The 21,283-nt window shown below is 46.6% G+C and overlaps 1 protein-coding gene across 9 annotated transcripts in view; it reads right to left on the bottom strand.

Annotated features, from left to right (window-relative positions):
* The window catches only part of LOC133514180 (uncharacterized), a 140,602-nt gene that overhangs the window by 16,252 nt on the left and 103,067 nt on the right, over positions 1 to 21,283 (bottom strand). For 7 of the 9 annotated variants that reach the window (XM_061845626.1, XM_061845631.1, XM_061845633.1 and 4 more), the window contains 2 exons: positions 18,686 to 18,760; positions 13,099 to 13,378 (listed from right to left, as the gene is read on the bottom strand). The gene's annotated coding sequence lies outside the window, so the exon portion shown is untranslated. The remainder of the gene's footprint in view (positions 1 to 13,098; positions 13,379 to 18,685; positions 18,761 to 21,283) is intronic. The other 2 variants (XM_061845630.1, XM_061845635.1) reach the window with 1 other exon arrangement.

Raw genomic sequence — 21,283 nt, 5'->3', positions numbered from 1 at the left:
ATGTAGACAGACACTACGATAATAGTCACACGCATTTATCCTTTATCTATTACTGCAGTTCACTGAGTTACTTTGTTGTGTCCGTGTACTTTTGTCTTACTGGCCCTCAGCGGTCAGGACGCATACTATACAAGAAAACGAACATTTTGATTCATTTTTAATGGGGAAATATGATTTCAGATACACGTGTTTTGAGTTGGAGTCAAATCTGGCCCAATTGTTGCTAAATGAGGCCTCGGTATGATGTAGCGATCATAATCATGAACACGTCGGCAAGTTTCAATCAAGATTGTCGTTGCTAAAGGAGAATTATGGAAAAATGACGCCCGCCACTTTCGAATAATGCATACGGAAGCACCTCCATACATTTTCATCGCACTGCGCGCCGGTGTGATCGTAATGCAACCAGACAAGCGTGGGCCCACCTGGGCCGGGGGTCCATAACGGTGACGTCGTGCCCGGCTGGTCACCTCTCCGCGGGGGGGCCTCGCTCTTTGCTTTTTGGACGCGATTGGTCTCGCTGCCAGAAGCGCTCCCTCTGCCCCCGCATCCCCCCCCCCCAACCCCCGCTGAGATATGGATTCTTCCAGGAGCACAAAAAAATAACAAAAAAATTTCCGGAAAGCGAACGGTGACGACGCGCTCCGATTGGAGCTCTGATCGAACCATGGATGGATGCACAAGTTTGCGGAATTTGGGAGGAAAATTGACTTTTTTTTTTTAATGATATGCACGAGCAAATGAATGTTGAAGCATATTATGTTTGGGTGAGGGCGGGGGGACGCTGTGATAACCTCATATTTGTTTTATGGAGAGACACTGTATCTCTGATGTTTTGCATAATTTAATTTTTGCTTTTGTTTTTTTTTTCTGGGTGTCTCAAAAATTTTCTTATGAAAATTGGATGTAAAAAAAATTCTTTAAAAATATTTAAATACATTTTTTTTCTAAAAAAAAAAAAAGATTAATTTCCTGCTATTGATTTAAAAATACCCCCCCCCCCCTTCCAAACATACATATTCTTACAAGTCAGCCCTTTAAAAAAATAAATAAAAGTGGAATAGGATTAAACTTTTTTTCCACAACATCAGAAGAACGCGGGTGTCCATGTTTGCGGCGCCGGGGGATTACAACGCGGGCCCGGCTGGAGTCGACGCGAGTCCGGGGCTGAATTAAACATTTGCACGCGTGCCATCCTCAATCTGTGTCCCCCCCCCCCCCCCCCCCCTCCAACCTTCCAAGTGTGCGCAATTAGTTTCGCAGCACTCTTCCGAGAACACACACAAGTGTGGCCAAAACTGGAATTAGCGTGTGTGGGCAAAGCGGTCCACAGGAAGGAAGGAAAATTATGAAGGCGGGAAGTCAACGGCGCCGCTTTTCTGGAATACTTTCGTTGAAAAACATAAAAACCACTCCCGCCGATATGGGGGAACCGTCAACCCGGTCGGTGCGGTTACGCCCCGCCGACCTCCCCCCCCCCGCCGGCGAGCCATATGGGCGAGGGAGACGTTTTCGCGGGCGTCGCCGTTCGGCGTCCGGCGCCAGGCCCGTCCCGCTGCCCGTTTCTCATTATCGAGGAATAAATAGAAGACGGCGACGCGAGAGGGGGCCTGTCGTGTCGTCGGCGTCTTGACCTCCGCGCCGGGCAGATGGTACCCAGAAAAAAAAAAAAAAAAAAAATCACAAAAGACCACATTTGACGGCTGCGGCAGGAATCCCGAAATACTAAATCTGACATGACCGAACCAAGAGTGGATATAAAAAGTCTACACACCCCACTTCAAAAGGCAGGTTTTTCTGATATAAGGTAAATCATTTCAAAACCTTTGAGACCGTTTGTGCGACCTATCATGTGTGCAACTCCAGCCATCCATCCATTTTTCAAGCCACTTATCCTCACAGGGGTATTAGTAGTGGGAGTGCCAGAGCCAACTTCGGGGGAAATCCGTTCAGTCGATGCGCAACTCCATTGAATTAATAAAAAAATGAAGAGATAAAGTAAAAATAAACAAGGGTTAAGTGGATAAGTGTGCACACCCTTTTAACAACCGGCCTGTGGTTTTTGTTCGGAATTCACCAGTGACGTGACATGATGAATCCAAAATAAAGTTCTGGTGTTGTAATATGATCATGACGATGGATGGATGCATGCACAAGTTTTCAGAATTCGGGAGGAAAATTTACTTTTGTTTGACATGAATGCCTCACAGTTCTGAGGACCCGGGTTCGGTCCCGGCCGCGCCTGTGCGGAGTTTGCATGTTCTTCCCGCGTGCCTGCGTGGGTTTTCTCCGGGTGGGCACTCCGGTTTCCTCCCACATTCCCCAAAAAATTATTCTAATTCCTCCCTGACATTTTTGGGAGGGAGAAAAATCCGCCCAACAATCATGTGGGACATGGCTAAAACGTGTTATAGTCTAATAAAACCCAAGCGCATGAATAAAAATGAATTTGCGGCTCACGACTTATTTTGATGTTACTTTTGTGTGCGTTTTCCAAGTTCCCACCGCCTCTCCCCGTCCTTTCTCTGCCGGATTCCTCCCGTCCCCCCACTTGCAGAAAAAAATGTCGCTCTCTGGATTCTTCCACGTAACCGACAGCAGACTCCGATTCCGTCGGTCGGTTACTCAATCTCACTTCCCGTCGTCGTTTGTTGTCTGCGCGGCGTCGGCGCTCGCCCACGCCGCGCCGAACGAGAGATGTCAGGTCTCCTCCGAAGGTGGAGGTGCGCCGGCGAGGAGACCGGGCGGAGTGCGTCGAAGCGAGGCGGGCGGGCGGGGGTGCGCAAACAGAGCGGCTGCCTGCAAATATAGCACGCCGGCTCACGAGCTTCCCTTTCCACGAGCGCCTGCGAGCTCCCGGCTTTATTGCGCCGCTGCTTTGGGAGCGTGCGCCCAGGAGACTCTTCGCCGTTATTAGAAGCTCGCTGTACATAATCCCAAGATGGATTCTCGTCCACCTTTGGCGCGGAGGAGGCGGGGGTGGCAAGCGAGTCCGAAAGAGAGGCGGGGCCGCGTAACGTAGCCCCGGCGACAGACGGCAGACGGCGGGCCCCGTCGCCGCCGTGCCCGGACACGGTGCCAGTCGCCCTCCTCTGGCATTCCTTTTGGAGATCATCTCCCCGAAGCCTCGGCCTCGTTCCGCTTCCGATACTCGCAGGTGCTTCCAGAGACGGAGCCGGGAAGCCAAAACAACCCCCTGCGTTTTTTTCCCCCTCTCCCGTCTTCCATCCTCATATGCATAAATGTCTCTTTGATTCGTCGTGTATAAGGTTAAGACGGGAGGCGAGCCGGGCGCGCCGGACCGCCGACTCGATTGTTATTCATGCGCACGACGCAACCGTGCAGAAAAAGAAACGTACAGTAACTTCAGCGAGGGTAAAAATTCAAGCCAAAACAATTCTGTAGCTTCAGAAACGCGCCTCCGGAACCCGACTGTACTGTACTTGGTCCTCAAGGATCCCCCCAATTTAGAATTCCTTTGAAAATTCTTCATATCTCAAATCATCGTCCCACATTGACGTCAATGAAAATGTCTTCAATCTGTCCCAGCCTGCTTGGAAAAAATACAAAAAACTATTTTGTGATGAGAAAAAGAGAACGCTGTAATATTGTACTCTACAAAAACATACAGTTAAGAAATATCCATCCAGCCATCCATTATCTTTTGGCGCTTATCCTCACAAGGGTCCAGGGGAGTGCTGGAGCCTATCCCAGCTGTCAACGGGCAGGAGGCGGGGCACGCCATGAACTGGTCGCCAGCCAATCGCAGGGCACATCGAGACAGACAAACAGCCGCACTAACAATCACACCTTGAGGCAATTTAGAGTGTCCAATTAATGTTGCATGTTTTTGGGATGTGGGAGGAAGCCGGAGTGCCCAGAGAAAAACCCACGCAGGGACAGAGAGAACATGCAAACTCCCACACAGGTGGGGCCGGGATTGAACCTGGGTCCTCAGAACTGTGAGGCCAACGCTTTAGCAGCTGAACCACCGTACCGCCTAGTTAAGAAAGTAATTAAATACAAAATTTTAAAAATCCCAAATTTTACTCACACTTTTTTTGTATTCAATTCAATGCACATTGTGCTGCTGCCGCCTTTGCCACCAGGGGGCAGTAGACATACACAGCACTGCACGTGCATGTCCGGCACAACTCACAACTCCTCACAACTCCTCGCACCTCCTTCTAGAAGTTTTATATCTGTGTGGACTGTTGTACTGCATTTATAAATGTGTCATAGCACCATTTGTACTCAAGTATCAAGTACCTAAAGGTTGTTTTAAAGTACATTAGCATGAAACTAGGGAAGGAAATGCTAAGCTAAGTGTCTTAAATAATAAATAATGTGTAATACTCTTAGTTTGATGTTTTCTTGGACCGTAAACCTCAACTTAGAATGGCATTAAAACGGCAAAGTCTTTTATTTTGAAAACTTTGTCACTATTGCTGCCCAGCGTTGCGGCGGCGAGTTCGCTGCCACCATACAGCGCTCGTATCTTAAATTTGACCTCTCGGGTCAAACCCACAAATTGTCTGACGCACACCTCATGTGTGGAAAAACTCACAAGTCGCCAGTCACATGGCGCCAGTGTATGAAGCTACAGACAGATTTCGGCCATTTTTTTTAGCTTGAAAATACTTTATACAGGGTGTTTTATAATACAATATTACACCGCTTATCCTTGTCTAAAGGTACAATAGTGCAATAAATCTGTTTGGAAAAAATTGTAAAGCCGCGTTCAGCTCCTCACTAACGGCCTCCCCGTGTGTGTTTCCAAGCCGAGCGACCCAAGGAGGCAGGCGGGTGTGCCGAGGTGTCGCACCGCGCTTGATACCGCGCGGCCCGGCATCCTAATTTACCCGCAAATGCGTCGATACGCCGTGAGTGACCCAAACAATAACGAGCCGGGACAATACGCTAGTCGCAGTTCCTAATTGTTGCCGATGGGAGGGCGTCGTCAACGCGTGGGTGACAAAAGCGCGGCGCAAAATGAAAGGGAAAGCGGGGGGGGATCTTTCAAAACTTGACGCCGGGAAACGCAGGGGCCCTCGTTAACGGGGGCGGGCTCACCGCTGTCACGAGATGACGACAATCTGCGGCGGGGCCGTGGTGTCGCCGCCGCAGCTCATAAACAGCGACGTGGAGAAGAAATGTAAATAATAGACGCAGTGGGAGCTCATCAAAAGCGAGGCCAAAAGACCCCAACGGCTCGCCGTCGGTTCGCCGCGGATCGGGTCGCAAATCTCGACCTCGCCGTGTGATTACAGGATATGAAATCATCTGGTATCAGATAAACGCAACAACAATAAACGTTTCATTTGTATTTTATCTTATTCTTAATAGTCAGCTATAATTGCAAAAATGAGTGATTTTTTTTTTGCAGCCTCTCTATGTGGGGCAGGAGCACCCTCTGCCCCACGTTCCCAAGGAAATGGAAACGTCCTTTCCCTGCTCTGTGGGGCAGCAGCATCTCCCGACCCACCGTTGCCGTGGAAACGGCACACAAAGCACGATCGGCGGATGTCGTTTTCTTTTCAAGCCAACACACTGGCAGTTGTGGCAGTGCCCCAGATCTAGTAGATGCCGCTAGTGTTGTTTCACTTCTTTCAAATATTTGGTTTTAAACCCGCTCCGCTATACGGTAGTTGCGACAATAATGTATTATCTTATGTAATATTCTTTAAAGCTTTTAATATATAATTCACCTCTGCTTTTTCTGGAAAACGTGGCTTGAAGGGCACAAACTGCCCCAAGAATTCTGCCTAGCAACAAGTGACAAAGCGTGACTGATGTGCGACTTCTGCTGTTAGCAATATTAATGCAGAAGCAATAATATTATATAATGCTGTTATGAAGATTTTGCATTTAACACAGAGTAGTGACTCAGCTGCCAGATAATTCCTCCCCCCTCCCCCAGAATAACTTTCTCAGTGACTGTTGAAGTCTGTCTCGACTACGTTCTTCCTGCGTCCGTGCGTTGACGGTTTGATCGTATGAGAAACAAATGATGTTGACTTACCGAAATGAACGAGTACTCGCAGAGGAAGCCGTACAGATGCCACGTCCTTCAAAGAGACGAGCCGTCGGGATCGCCGCCGCCCCGTAATTAGACACACGCCGCGCGTCGCAGGCTCGTCTGCCGCCGCCCCGCGTGTCAAAAGATGAAGATAGCGTCTTCATCCCCTTCCGGGAAATGCCTCATCATCATCGTTAGCGAGCCGCCGCGTTATTATCGTTGTCATCAGCGGGAGGAAGGAGCCTCGGAACGACGACGCGACACGGCTCTCGCGGCGCGCAAACACATTTCAGAGCGGTCGCTCGCGCGATTAGAGGCCGCCGATGGCACGTCGTAAAAGGTGTCGGGCCATCAAGCCTTTGCACTTGCCCGACAGCCGTCGCTCCTCCTTTCACTTCATCGCATGGAAAGCGGTAATTTTGCCCGTGCGGGGACTTGCGCGCTCAACTTCCACCGCAAATCAAAGTGTTCCCAACCTTGTAATCTTCTTTTTGACACTCCTAGAGAAAATAACTCTTTTCTTCCCATGAACTTTGGAAGTGAAAGATTTTGTCAAAAATGGAACAAGATCAAGTCCCACACAAAAATTGCGCTCCCCCCCCCAAAAAAAAATAAAAAAAAAATTGCACGTTGCCATGACAATCTATTAGGAATCCATTCAAAAAGCTGAGCGCTACGTCACATTTATTAACTGGGCAAAATGAAGCACTCCACAAACATAATGAATATTATAATGTTAGTATAACGCTACTGAGAGTTGAAAACAAACACCTGGGTTTCTTCCATATTTGAGTTTTGAAAAAAAAAAAAAAAAAACCCGAAGATATCATAACATTAATAATAATAATAAGAACAGCAACAACATTTGAAACAACACCAAAAGCAATGAATGAGAGTTTTTGTGAGGGGTGTTGGAATGGATTCATGTCCTTTCCATTCATCTTAATGGAGAATGATGATTTGAGATGCAAGCATTTTGAGTTAAGATCGAGTTACGATTTGAACTCACTGTACTGTCTATTTAATTTCATTTTTACATGATGATTTCTTTCGGGAAAACCATAAAACTTGAGGGTTTGCACAGTAAAGAGTACTTTCGTTTCCAACTAATTATATGGTTTGGGTTTTTTTTATGGGCCAAAATCCAACTCAATTCTCAATAGGCTGCCGTACGGCGCCCCCCGCCCGCTGCCCCTCCCCCCACGCGTGATCCTCGCTTGCACTCCGACGCGACCCACTGCTGATTGCTGACGAATTTGCAATTAAAATCAAGTCAGCCCGGAGAACTGAACTTCGGGGGTCCGAACCCCGATCCAAACTAAGACCTTTTTACCCCCCGCATTCCTGCCCCCCTCCACCCCACCCCTTCCCTGGCGTCCTCAATGACAATTTCAATGCTGGAACCGTTGTGGGAATTGCACTGAATTTCAAGATAAAGCTCGGACCGGTGGCGGCCATCTTTTGAATGACTGAACGATGGCGCAAAAGCGGGCGCAAGTACGCGCGGCAGCCGCAAAAGGTTAATGAATGCTCGGCAAACGCCACGTGGCCCCCCCTCAAACCCGCTTTGGCCCATCGTGAATTCAGATTCCGCGCCGCTTTGGTCCTTTACTGTAGTCTCCAGACGGTTTATTAATATTTCATAATGATCCCCTCGACTCTTCGGCGGAAGCGAAACAGCCGTCACGCGGGCGGCTTCGGGGTGAAGGGCGTTTGCCGCCATGTCGGGGTGAGCGATGTCGACAGCGATCACCTTCGGGTTGACGTCTTTGGCCAATTAAACGGGACGGAACAGGCGGCGGCTCGCAAAGTAAGTGAGAAATATATTTGAATTATTTTTAAAAAAATTAAAATACTACAAATTCAGCACAGCACCAAAGGAAAATGGTACAAACCGGCGATTTGACTTACGACGTTTAATTCGTTCCGTGACCACGCTTGTACCTCAAATCAATTGTATCGCAACAACTCCCATTGGAAATGCTATTCATTAATTATGAATAAAATATCACACCTTTTTTGCTCCATATTTTTTAAAAATAAAAATGGGACAGCGCAAACTTTTTATACTAACTACCACTTGGCTCTCCCAAGTACCGTCTCATGACCAATTAAAAAAGAAAAAATAAGCGTATTAAGATGAACTGCTCATTAAAAGCAAAGCAGAGGTTTTCTCACTAAAAAGTAAATTTAAAAAAAAAAATTGTTTCCACTAACGTAACATGCACAGATTCAACTTCAAGACCGTGCTTGAATATAGAAAAAAAAAAACCATGTACTTCAAAAATGTTTCCAACAAAACGTGAACTTAAAATTTTACCAAAATAAAAGTGTAAACACAGGCATTTCTTTAAATGCAAATATATTCTGCTGAAAAGTTAAACACAACTGAAGTGTACGTAGCCAGCCACTAATTCTTTCCCATACCACAAGAGAGCCTCCATGCACATGCAAAGAAAACTCTCCGCTAACAACCTTGGCTAAACTTCCTTCCTTCCTTCCAAAAAGGTTCCACTTCAATATACTTCCATGACACCAATTACTGATTTGGACCCATCATGGAGGAGGATATGCCTCGTGTCGGAACTATCGACTGGTAAGCGTTTGGGAAGTTCTTGTTCGGTTTAGATTGTCAGAAATTGATAAATAGTAAAGGATTCGATATCCTGAATCTATATATGAAGTTTTCAATCTTGTTTTGAAATTATGCAAATGCCGTGTATTTCGTGATTTGGTACGCGACAACCGCCACAACTACTTTGGGTGTAAAATGTTTAATCTTGCAACAAAACACACAGAAGTAGATAATGTAGTCCAAGTTGGTATATTTTCACAAATAAGTAATAATATTATAATATAATTCTGCTTTCTTTCAGCTTGTCCCGTTTTGGATCACCACAGCGTGTCATTTCAGATGAACGCTCATATTTGTTTGGCACAGTCTTAATAATAATAATTTTTAAAAAAATCATTTTTACGGATTGATTTTAGCTCACAATCACTGAGCAATTTTCGAAACGAAATGTTTTTTTCTTCGACGTGAATACAAAAGACTCCCATCTTATCGTCGTTCCAAAACAGCCCATCCCAAGATTTTGTGACATCAGAGGTCCGCCCGCGAAATGAGTCGTTTTGCAGGCAAGAGAAACAAGGTCAAAGTTCGCGGACTTCAAGTCATAAACACTTGTATTTTTTTTGGTAAATACATCGAACTGGATACGCATTTTATGGAGCAGTTGAACATATATTTTCGTCTAGATAAAAACAAAGCGGTCCGAGCATATAACGCCAATCCTAAAGTCCTCGCAGTGGCTTCCGGTCAGCTTTTGAATAGATTTTAAAGTTCTGCTACTGGTCTATAAATCACGAAATGATTTAGTGTCCTGAATACATGAAAGAAGTGCTTACGGAATACAAACCCAGTCGAGCTCTGAGATCGACTGAGTCGGGTCAAATATTGGAGCGCAGAGTCCGAAGCAAACATGGCGAAGCAGCTTTTAGCTATTATGCTGCAAGCCCCAAGTGGGAATGTTTTGAAATCCAGGTTGAAAACTCTTCTTTTTTTCTCATGCTTTTTAGAATATATCTACTTTTTGATCATATTACTTGCACTGTATGCGGTTTTAATTATCTTTTTCTTTCAATATTTTGTTTGTCATTTTTATTGTTTTTGATCCCGTTTTAAATGCCTTTAATCACGTAAAGCACATTGAGTTACCTTGTGTATGAAATGCGCGACGAAAATAAATTTACTTTGCTTTTGATAAGATAATTTGCATTAGATATTACACGTTCCATACACACCTAAAGAGCGTCGGAGAAAGCGTCGAAAAATACGCAGGTAGGTGAGCTTTTCGGCACACGTTTTTAATTTGGCAACCTGGACTCTCAGTAGGTAGCAGCGGACAATTAAACTGCCGAACATTAAAATATTACCTCCTTGGTGGAGGTAATCACTAAACTAATTGGGCAAGCATTTCGACACAGCGTTGGTACTTAATACTCGCGTCTCTCTCTCTCCACGGTGAATATCAATCGGCCAATCATTTCCTAGCACATCCTCTGCCCTCGCCGCGCTTTTGTCACATCTCTTAGCGATTAAACGGGTCGATTTCTGCTCTCCGCGGGTGATTCATCCCACGGCGTTGGAGAGATTAGGGGAGGAAAAAAAAAAAAGAGAGAGTGGCTACGCGGAGAGAAGGGAGGGAGGCCTCCTTAATGGATTCACACGGCGAGCCTCCCATTCATGGGGCTAATGAGATTGGATTACAGGAGATGAAGAGGAAAACACACAAGGGGGCAAAAAAAGATGAGAAGTGAGCCCTCACATCAGGTGGAATCACACCTCGGAGAGTTCGCCGCGGCCGTGTTGTCGCCACGCCGCGCGCGAGGCGTCACGCCGCTGAGCCGGCTAGCGATTGCGTCGTGACTGCGGAGCGACCCCGGGGTAGGGCCGGCCGCGAGTCGACGGAGAGGGTTCTTATCTCGGGGGCCGCAGGTGGACGGAACGTATGGAGCGGTGAGGCCGCCCGCGACTCTCGCGCTAGCTCACGTCGGGGGGGGGCGTGTTCGGAGCTCACTTGCAGCGGAACAAGAAGAAATTTGCGGTCTAACGTACTCTGTGTCGCGGTTTTAAGGTTTGGTTGGCCTTGGGTATCGTCGGGCAACAACATGCAGAACATAAAACTTCTTAAATGTAAAACAAAGACAAACTGCTAGAAGGAACTGCCCCCTAGTGGTCTGGCATGCATATTACAACAGCGACGGATGGCAAATCCTCCCCACAGAAAACTCTTGAGTGTGCTGTAAATGTTTTCCTTAAATGTCGTGAGAAACAAACAACGCTTTGTCCTTTTCCTTCCCAGTTGAATGTGTTAGTGTGTAGTCAGTCGTGTGTGCAGCATTCCAATGTTTGACCACGTCCCCCCCGCCGAAAAAAAACCAAAACAAAACACACACTTGCTCAGATGGAAGTGATGGACGCGTTCCAGTCGGCAATAGGCCATGAAATATAGTCGCACCGTCAACACACACAGATTGTCTTTTCCAGACGCGTGCGTTTGCGCGCGAGAGCGATCACGGAGCTGATTTATTTAGCGGCTTGGCGTGCGCGTCTAACGTGCCGCTGCGCGGGAAGTGACAGGCCACGAGGGCGGGGGTTACACGAGGATGCAAACATGGCCCCCGGGGCGCTGTGTCTCATCGCAATGCAAACAAGTCACACACACACACACACACACACACTGGCCTCAACCTCGGCTTGTCTGCTTCAGTCTGGACGGGAAGTGCGCACGATATTACAATCGGGGTCACCGCGCAACAGCGTGAACTCGGGGCTCCTTGAGTAGGTACAACCGTCTGTCGGCATGGATGGGTGCTTAAAGGAAGATTATTATCAACGGAACAAATAATCTTAGTTTCGAGTCTAGTAATAAACCACGCCAAACACTGGCACCCCGCAGGGTAGTGCGCTCAGCCCCTTTATCTTCTCCGGAAGACTGCCCCTCTTAACTGGAGCGACATATTCTGCCATCCAAGCAAAGTCTTTTTTTAGGGACGCCCCTGCTTATAGAGCTCGTGCACTGACGTCAACGAGGTCACATGATTGGGATATTGGCGGTCGAACAGAGCATTCTTCAATGCGAAATCGGTTAGAGACGGCACGAAAATGTGTCTTCTAGCACGACCCCCAGAGTTTTGTCCGATACCATTAAACATTTGGAAGGTGATAATAAAAGAAGTTACGTGGAAAAATGAGAGACACTTGGCATAGAGGACTCATATTTAATGGCGAAATCGATGTTATCGTCGATAAGAAAGTGGACTGATAACCCGCTTCCGCTTGTCTTGGACACCTGGATCTACGCATGGATCTGGTGAGGAAGTCGTCGAGATTCACACGAAAAAGTTTGAAAGGGTAGAAAAGTCTGGACGCATACAAATACTTTGCTGCTGGATCTGTTCTCATCAGGAATAAATCCCACACAGTGACCATTTTGACAGCTTGTGAACGCGGAAGCGCGTTCGGCCACACGTTAACCTTTGCCGGAATCCGTCGATCTTTTCAGCTAGTATTCAATACAAATACCAATATTTATATAAATGATCCCTGGTTTTACACAAACTCGCATTCATTAACCATGATTGGAAAAAAAAAAAAAAAAAAAAAGACGAAGTCGTCTTCACGGACCGTACACGGAAGCGATTGCGGCCACACTTCGTAAACCTCTGCGACAGTGTTCTCAAATGAGCCAACTTGGCATTAAAAATACTTCTTGGTAATTTCAGATTGAGAACAATTATTCCTACCTGAAATGAAGCGATATTTTGGTTGGGCACCATCCATCACGTTTAATTGCCGAAATCCATCGATATTTTCTGGTCTTTTTCAGATACGATTCCATAGAATGATCTCTTTGAATATCTGTCTCGTCTGTTGTGACAACCAACAGTACAACGGGTCTCGGGTATTGTAAATATTCTCCTCCCGTTCAATGTCGAGCAGCTATGTTTGACCGGCAATATGACGCCGTGAAAATGGTGACGGCACGTGCACGAGCTCCATAAACTACGGCAAACACTGGCATCCCACAGGGTAGCGTGCTCAGCCCCTTTATCTTCTCTGCAAGACTGCCCCTCTTAACTAGAACATACGTTACAACAGCGTGCCGTTGTAGTGTAACAGTGCAAATACTAAACTGGCCTACGAGCAGTCCAGACCTGTCAAATTCGAAATGCGTGCACACGCACTATGAAACAAAAAAATATGACAACAGAGACCCTGGACAGTTGAGCAACTGAAGTTGGACATCAAGCAAGAATGGGAAAGAATTCCAGCTACAAACCTTAAACAATTTGTGTCAAATCCTTGTTGAGGGTTGCTAAAAGTAATAGTGACGCAATGACGTGTGCATTAACCATTAAAATGTTTATGAACGCAAGCCAAGGTTACTCTCATGTCACATTTTTGACATTACACATTAGAACTATGATCGCGAATTGTGGGGCGGCACATGTGAGTTTTGTGTGGTCAAAGTCACATACCCCCCCCCCCCCCAAAAAAAAGCGACGGCACGCACCTTTTAGAGCAGACACCATCGTCCCCAGGTAGGGAGCTGCGAGTTTTCCCTCAACGGAGAAGCCATTAGTCAGAATGCTGATGATTTATGGGATGTCTCCTTGCAGAATTTAAATGAAGTGCCGTGATGCTCTCACGGAGGGCGGGTGGGACTGTACCGCTTCTCTATGTGGGGGAGGGGGGAGGGGTGATCCCCCTCTGCGCTCCACCTCTCGCCCTCGTCGGGGGACGTCCTTTTGGCTTCAGTCGCGCCGTCAGGCGGGCGAGAGGACGGCGCTCATCTGGAGGGAAGCGAGCGGGACGAGGCCAAGGTCAGCGGTTTGAGTGCAGTTTCGACACAAATGCAGACGCGCGTGCTTCACGTGCGCAAAACAAACAATTGCAGCATAAATGCTCCACTTCCCATAAATAATACATTTGCAGTCAAAAAAAGAACCCACCCCTCAAAAAAATCACGGTGTGGTCTCATTACACCCAGATTCTGCGCGAGCACGATTAATGACGCTCATATTAATGATGTTGTTGCACTGCAGTCTCTCGTCCCGCAAGACTGTTTTGATAAATAACGAGCTGCCGGGACGTCCCGCGGCGTCGACAGCCGCATCTCCCGTCGTAAGTTCCCGCTGCAGTTGACGGGGCAAAGTGGGGCGTGCCCGACGGAAATACAGCCACGCCTCATCCGACTGTTACATAAGAAGCAATTTTGTGCTTGTGTTTTAATTTTTTACAATAGATTGGACATACTACATGTAAACAATGACTGTAATTTCCGACCCATAAGCCGCAACTTTTTTCCCCCCCACACACTTTCGACCCTGTGGCTTATGCATATTTTTTTTTTGGCTGCAAGGGGGACACTCAAGCGTATAAGGTAAGAGTGAGACCGGTGGAATATATGTGCCGAGGAAGTGACTTTTACCTTTTTTTTTTTTTTTTTTTTGACTGGCCCTGTTAGCGCTGTGCTAGCCTGTTGCTCCTGTGTGACTGTCATATCATATTTTTATCAGTAGTTTTTTTTTTTTTTAAATTGCCCTGTTAGTGCTGCGCTAGCGTCAGTGCTGCGCTAGCGTGTTCCTGACGTGTTACTGCCGTGTCTCAGTGATTTAGGTATGTTTTTTTTTTTAACCGGGCCTGTTACGTTTTTTTTTGTTTTTTTTTTTTAAACTGGTATATAATCAGCCCTGTTCATGCTACCATGTTGCTATGTTAAAATAAGATAAGGTAAGGTATTAAAACTTTGAAAACTCTTTCCGTGTACCATCTTTCTTTGTAAATATCTCGAGTTTCAATGTGGGCACTTGCGACTTTTACACGGGTGCGCCTTCTGTATGTACCAAATGGTATTTCCTTTACAATTGTACTGGGTGAGGTTTATAATCTGGTGCGCTCTGTTGGCCGAAGATTACGGTAGTCCGGTAATAAAAGGCAGCTTACCATTCAAAAGAGTTGCGTTTAAAATAACAGTTAAACTGAAATAGGTTATGTTGTCCAGTACGTTTCACGAGTTTCACTGCGATTTACTCTGTGCGAGGCTGGATTAATTTCATTTTTCTTTTCGTGTGCCCCTGAAGGGGAAATTCACCTCCCACTCTGATCTATGACGCCTCGCCCAAGGACACTTTGAAAGTTGGCAGCAGGTGGACGAGCGCCTCTCCAACAATTAGTCGCCGTTTTTACATTTTTTGTTGTTGTTGTTGATGTGAATCGAGCCGCAAAGTGACGAATTTATCACTTTTGCCTCATTCGCAGTTGACAAAACACAACAGCTCCGAGTGTGAACTTACTTGTGGAGGGGGAAAAAAAAATAAAAATCATGAAATAACAAATGAAAAGGCGGCAACCACTTAAGACTCTCTCTGCGGAGTGCAAACTGTTCCCAACCTACTTCAGTTGGCCCTCACAAGTTCCGCGAGCGCAGAGGGCACGCGAGCTGCCGCGTGTCAGTCTGCGTCTCCGCTGCGGAGAAAACGTCTGACTGCTTCGGTGGCGACGCGTCCCTTTGTGGTTTTTGCGTTCGCCGGCCGTGACACGGCGGGGGCCCTCGTCCTCGCCAGACGCCAGCTGAGCCCGTGAGAGGGCGCCGCGCGGAGGGAATCGAGCAGGGACCTCTTTGGGTCACTCGCCGAGAAGAATTGTTGGCGCGCAAACAATATCGCGACACACTTAAGGTCTTCTTCTTTTTTTCTTTAACATGTTACGGTCTCCATGGTAACATTTATGAAAGGAGTTCCGACCTACTGGTGTGTTTACTGCCAAACTCTTTACTAACGATAACAACACGCCATCTCTTTATACCATTTTTTTATTTTATTTAAAAAGAAGAGGGGCGGCACGGTGGATAAGCTGGCAAAGCGTTGGCCTCACAGTTCTGAGGACCCGGGTTCCATCCCGGCTCCGCCTGTGTGGAGTTTGCATGTCCTCCCCGTGCCTGCGTGGGTTTTGTCCGGGCACTCCGGTTTCCTCCCACATTCCAAAAACATGCAATATTGATTGGACACTCTAAATTGCCCGTAGGTGTCATTGTGAGTGCGAACGGCGGCTTGTCTCCATGTGCCCTGTGATTGGCTAGCGATCAGTTCAGGGTGTACCCCGCCTACTGCCCGTTGACAGCTGGGATAGGCTCCAGCACTCCCCGTGACCCTCGTGAGGATAAGCGGGGAAAGAAAATGGATGGATGGATAAAAAGAAGAGTTGTGATTTTTAATTAAATATTAACACTATTAAGGGTACAATCAACATGCAATGGGTTTTTGTGAATTTAAGGGGATTTCATCGTATTTTTTTTAAATATACCAAAGCATTTATTCACATGTATTTTTAACATCCATCCATTTTCTTAGCCGCTTATCCTCATGACGGTCACGGGAGTGCTGGAACCCATCCCAGCTGTCATTGGGCAAGAGGCGAGACACACCCTGAAGTGGTTACTAGCCAATCGCAGGGCACAGAGTGACAAACAAGAATTCATGCTCACATTCACACCTATGAAAAATGTAAAGTCTTCAATGCAGCTAACATGCACATTTGGAATGTTGGAAACGCTGGAGCAACTGGAATAAAAAACAACAAAAAAAAACTACATAAATTCCACACAAGCGCGTCGCAGATTCAAGGCACGACGACACTGCGCTGTATGTTAATGAATCAAAAACAAACGAGAAGCGTCGCCTTTGTCGGGGCGCGACAGAAATGAACAACGGGGTCAGGAAAATCCAGAGAGCCGTAAACCCGACGGCGATAAAAATGAGTTCAATCCAGCGAGTTCAAGTGCAAAGCAGTAAAGTAGGCTAACAGCGGCTGCAAAAAGAGAATTCATACATACATTACAGCTCCAATCGCGAGCGCTGATAATTGTGTTGCAGGGCGTACGAACAATAACGGCTGCAAAAGGAGAAGTGTGACCTTTCCTCGCGGCGGGGCGGGAAAGCGGAGAGGGGCGCGAGCTTTGGAAGAGGGAAGCGCCACGTGGAGCGTTTAGCGAGGAGATGAGTTTGGTGCTCCGGCTGTGACCGCCGCCGCAGCGCTGGCCCAGGTGGAAAGGTCACGGCGTCATTTGGACGCCGGGGCGAGCGCGGAAAAATCCAGAGAGCGGGCGAGCCAACGGACGAGGCAGATGGCGGCGGCGCGATACCTGGATCAGCGACTTCATTCAGGCTGGAAGGGTTCAAGACCGACTTCCCTGAGGCCATTTTGCCGTGGCGAAGGCGAACCTCCACACGCATTCGCTTTTCACGACACTAAGTCATGAATATGACGAGAATTTGCATTCGGAGATTACGACGCTAATCATTTTACAACGTAAACGACACGACATTTTGCACGTGAGAGGCCGACGGAAGCAAAACAGGCCTTCTGGACAAGCCGGCTCATACACACTTCAACGTAGTACAATTTGTAGTATTGTACAGGGGTTTTTTTTGTATGCTTTATAATTCCCGCAATTTTTTTCCACACACTTTCAACCCAGCGGCTTATGCTGTGATGCGGCTAATTTGTGATTTTTTTTTCTCTAACGGCCGCAAGGGGCACTCGAGCGGAAAAGGGAAGAGTGAGACCGGTGGAATATATGTGCCCAGGAAGTGACTTTTACCGCTCCGGCCCTGTTAGCGCTCAGTGATTTTTACCAGTATGTTTTTTTTTTTTTAACCGGCCCTGTTAGCACAGCGCTAGCGTTAAACTCTCTGTGTAGCGTCTTTCTTCGTAAATATTTTGTGTTTCAATGTGGGCACTTGCAGCTTTTACACAGCTGCGGCCTATGTACGTACCAAATGGTATTTCCTTTCCAAATGTACTGGGTGAGGCTTATAACCAGGTGCGCGCTATGGTACAGTTACATGTATGCTCATTAACTTAGCCTTTCAATGGCCTTTCGCATGATATGTTAGCATTAAGCTAAGTGACTTTTGTTGCACAAAATTATGCTTTGGTCGAACATTTTGGTGTTTACGTATATAATGTTTAGTTCTCATTTCATGTGTCAGTCTTTTAGTAAACCTGAACCGGAAAATAAGTAATAAAGTAATTATGAATAAATAATAGGTAAACTTGAAGTCGCAGGGCACAAATAGACAAGTACCATTCACACTCGCGTTCACAGTTAACCTTTGCCGAGATTAGCGGGGTACACACCGGACTGAACAGGTACATCCATTCCCCAAACTTATCGTTGTGCAGTTTATGTTGACTGGTTTGAATGTTTATTTGAACCATCTGCATTTTATTCTTCAAATTTTCCCAACTTTTCCTGGCTTGGTATAAGAATAAAGAGTACAAGTGTTTCTTTTTCTTTTTTTTTTTTCCCGAAAATGAGGGCACTCATTGGCAACAAACTGGAATCTCCCCACTCCCATCGAACGTGCTGAATTCCCAGTTGTTCTTGAACTTCCCGTTGCTCCTCCAGGTCCTAAAGGCTTACACCCCCCCCACCTCCCCCACTCCCCCCGGCTAGGTGACTGACGGCTCTAAGCAGCGGCACAAAACGACGGCCTACATAAGAACACAAAAAGCACTCGGAGGGCAGCACAACAAAATAAACCCGCCGACAATGTTATCTCGTCGGCGGCTGCCGGCAACTGTACGATGCATTCAAGCGCCGTCGGGGAAACAGAGTTCTTTCCTTTCACCTATATTGAACCGTAAACGAGATCTTTAATGAACTGGACGGGCTGGGGACAAATATCCTTACGCCTCCTCGCCGAAACGGCAACGTGGCCACGTGACTTTTCGTAAACAAGGCAGACGTCACGGTCGTCTGATGCGGGGCCGCAGACTACACAGCCTCGGGGCCACGCGTGTGTGTGTGTGTGTGTGTATGGAAGTCATGTCCTTCACTGTTTTTGCACCCCTTTCGCTGAATCTTGTGCGTATAATAGTGCAAGTCAGCAAAAACAAAAATCACTGAGGCAGAAGGAGTGTCAGGCAAACGCATATTAATTTTCTCAGCGTGCAAACGGAACATGTGCAGTAGCCTGCAAAAGTATCGGGCCACTTATACCTAAATGACTTTTTTTTTTTTCAAATGATACCTTGACTTACAAGTTCAATTCCCGACTCAAATTTTTCAAACGTAGTGTAGCGCAATTACTCACCTGCACATCTCAGGCAGTCGGCTAATACATTGAAGAGTGGCAGTAATGACTCCAGAAGATCAATTGAGCTCATTCCTAGCAGAAAAAAAACAACTTTGTCTTACAACACAAGCAACAACAGAGTTTTATGAAATCAATTCACAAATACAAACCTGAGCCCGATCACCAGCTCATGCACTCACTCACGACAATATCGACAAATGCAAGTAAAGAGCAACGTTTAGCTTGATTTGCTACAACTACAGCACAGTTTAAAACATCATCACAATTAATTCTGCGTACCCATAATGCTTTTTTACTGATTATGTTGCCAGACCATGAGTATAAGTAACAGGTGCAGTTAACCCAGGAAATAGCCTGTTCATAAAACCATACGCACATGAGTCGTTGTTCACATCATTCAAGCAGGGTATGGCCTAAAAGGCATGCGCTTGTGTTATGTCTGGAGAGTCCCCTCAAGTGCTCAAATAAAATAAAGTGCAGTTTCACATCTTAGCAGCGATATGCATGCATGAAACTTTATAGAGTAAACAAATAACGAGTTGCTACTTTGCATATTTTATTTTTTCTGGAATGTTACCATGTGATAAATGACGGTTCATGGTACATCAGAGCAGTTTTCCCCATCGAAATATCTTTTATAAAAAACAAATAAAATAAGGCTACTTAATTGCAAAATAATAACGCGAAGAGACCATAAAGAAATAGACGGGGGTTTATAAAGTGGAATTAAGGTGACCGTCACGAGCGCACACCTCACGTAGTGGATCTCAGGAGTGCCTAATGGACACTTCTCATTCGTCGGTGTCAACGCTCCCTTTTCCAATTTCCCTCCACCAACACATCATCGACCGCATCTTCTGTTTTGCCTTCCTGTGCGGTGCCCACTTTTGTGTTGCCCCCCCCCCCCCCAGGTCCCCACAGCGAGTGTTCTTGTGAAAGGAGCCCTTTGATAGGCGGCGGCCAGGAGCGACACAAGGGAAGCAATCAGAGCGCGGATGACTGTGCTTGCTTGTGATGTTGTTTTGCTTCTTTGACCTGCTAAACTACTCTGTCGAGAAAAAAAAAAACAAAACAGAATCCTTGAAGCCTCTTCCACGTTTTGTGCTTTTTGTCCCCCGTGCACCTTGAAACACATTCGTTCTGCCTTCGCCAGCCGCCTCCTTTGTAACCGCAGAGAACAACGGCACGCCGAGCTTTGAAAGCCTTTTGGATGACTGACGTCGCGATTTCCGGCTTTTTTTCTCCTTTTTGGCTTTGTTTTTCTTTCATTTCTTTCTCCGTTTCGCTTGGTATTTTGTCGCAGTCGGATGAGTTGCGGTGTCTTCGTGGTACACTTCAAGAAAAATTGAACTTATTTGACGTTTGAACCTTCCCTTTAGATCGACTACAATGCTGTTGAACCCGCGGAAGAGGATTCTGAATGATATCCAATTCTAGCGTAGACCGCTAGAATTGGGTCTGGTTCTCAGTGTGGTACAGTATCATGCAGTCAACGCAGTATATACAGCAAAGTGAATATTTACAGTATTTCATTGCAGGCTACACAAAAAAAAACAAAAAAAAAAACAATGACTAGATATAGTTTATTAGGGCGGCACGGTGGGCTCAGCTGGTAAAGCGTTGGCCTCACAGTCCTGAGGTCCCGAGTTCAATCCCGGCCCCGCCTGTGTGTGTCTGCATGTTCTCCCCGTGCCTGTGTGGGTTTCCTCCGGGCACTCCGGTTTCCTCCCGCGTCCCAAAAGCATGCAACATTAATTGGACACTCTAAATTGCCCCTAGGTGTGATTGTGAGAGCGACTTTTGTCTGTCTCCATGTGCCCTGCGATTGGCTGGCAACCGGTTCAGGGTGTGACCCCGCCTCCTGCCCGTCGACAGCTGGGATAGGCTCCGGCACTCCCCGTGACCCTCGTGAGGATAAGCGGCTAAGAAAATGGATGGATGGATAGTTTATTAGCTAAAATTGGTAATCCCGCCCCGACGTAGTAAGTTTTGCTCTCTTTAGTTCTGAAGTCAGAGTTCTCCACCAGGTTGTATTTAGCCTCCCTTGAGTCTTGATTGGAGAATATCTTTTCTGGCCAAAATATGTCACAGGTCTTCTGACGACATCTATGATGGAATCCATTGATGTTTTTCACGTCGCTCTTATTCGCTCGCCAGAATTCTAAGCCACACAGTAAAATTGACCCAAAATTACCGTTATACAGTCAGATCCTGGTTTGTAGGCAGTACAAGCGAGTATGGCGACTTGCGGATGTGCCGCGTGCTATTCCGAGCCGTGTACTGAGGTCTGGGCTGCATGCAGGATCTTTACGGAGGAAACCTCCGAGATATGTAAACTCCTTGACGTAATCAGGAGGGTTGCAGTCCAGAGTCCAGTGGAGCATTAAAATTCACACCAATCTGTTTGGCCAATATTCATACAATCTATCTCATTGTCCAGTCAATAGCAAAAAGGAAGAGTATGGGGGACAGGATGCATCCCTGTTGTACACCAGATTCCGCAGGAAACCATTCAATGAGGTGGCCATGTACAATGATACCATGCAGTATCAGTACATGTTACGGAGACGCCAAATCTCCCCTAGTTGTGAACGC

Source organism: Syngnathoides biaculeatus, chromosome 16 (assembly GCF_019802595.1).
Source record: "Syngnathoides biaculeatus isolate LvHL_M chromosome 16, ASM1980259v1, whole genome shotgun sequence".
Lineage (NCBI taxonomy): Eukaryota > Metazoa > Chordata > Actinopteri > Syngnathiformes > Syngnathidae > Syngnathoides > Syngnathoides biaculeatus.
The sequence above is the reverse complement of the archived record's forward strand: the minus strand, read 5'-3'. Positions and strand labels throughout refer to the sequence as shown.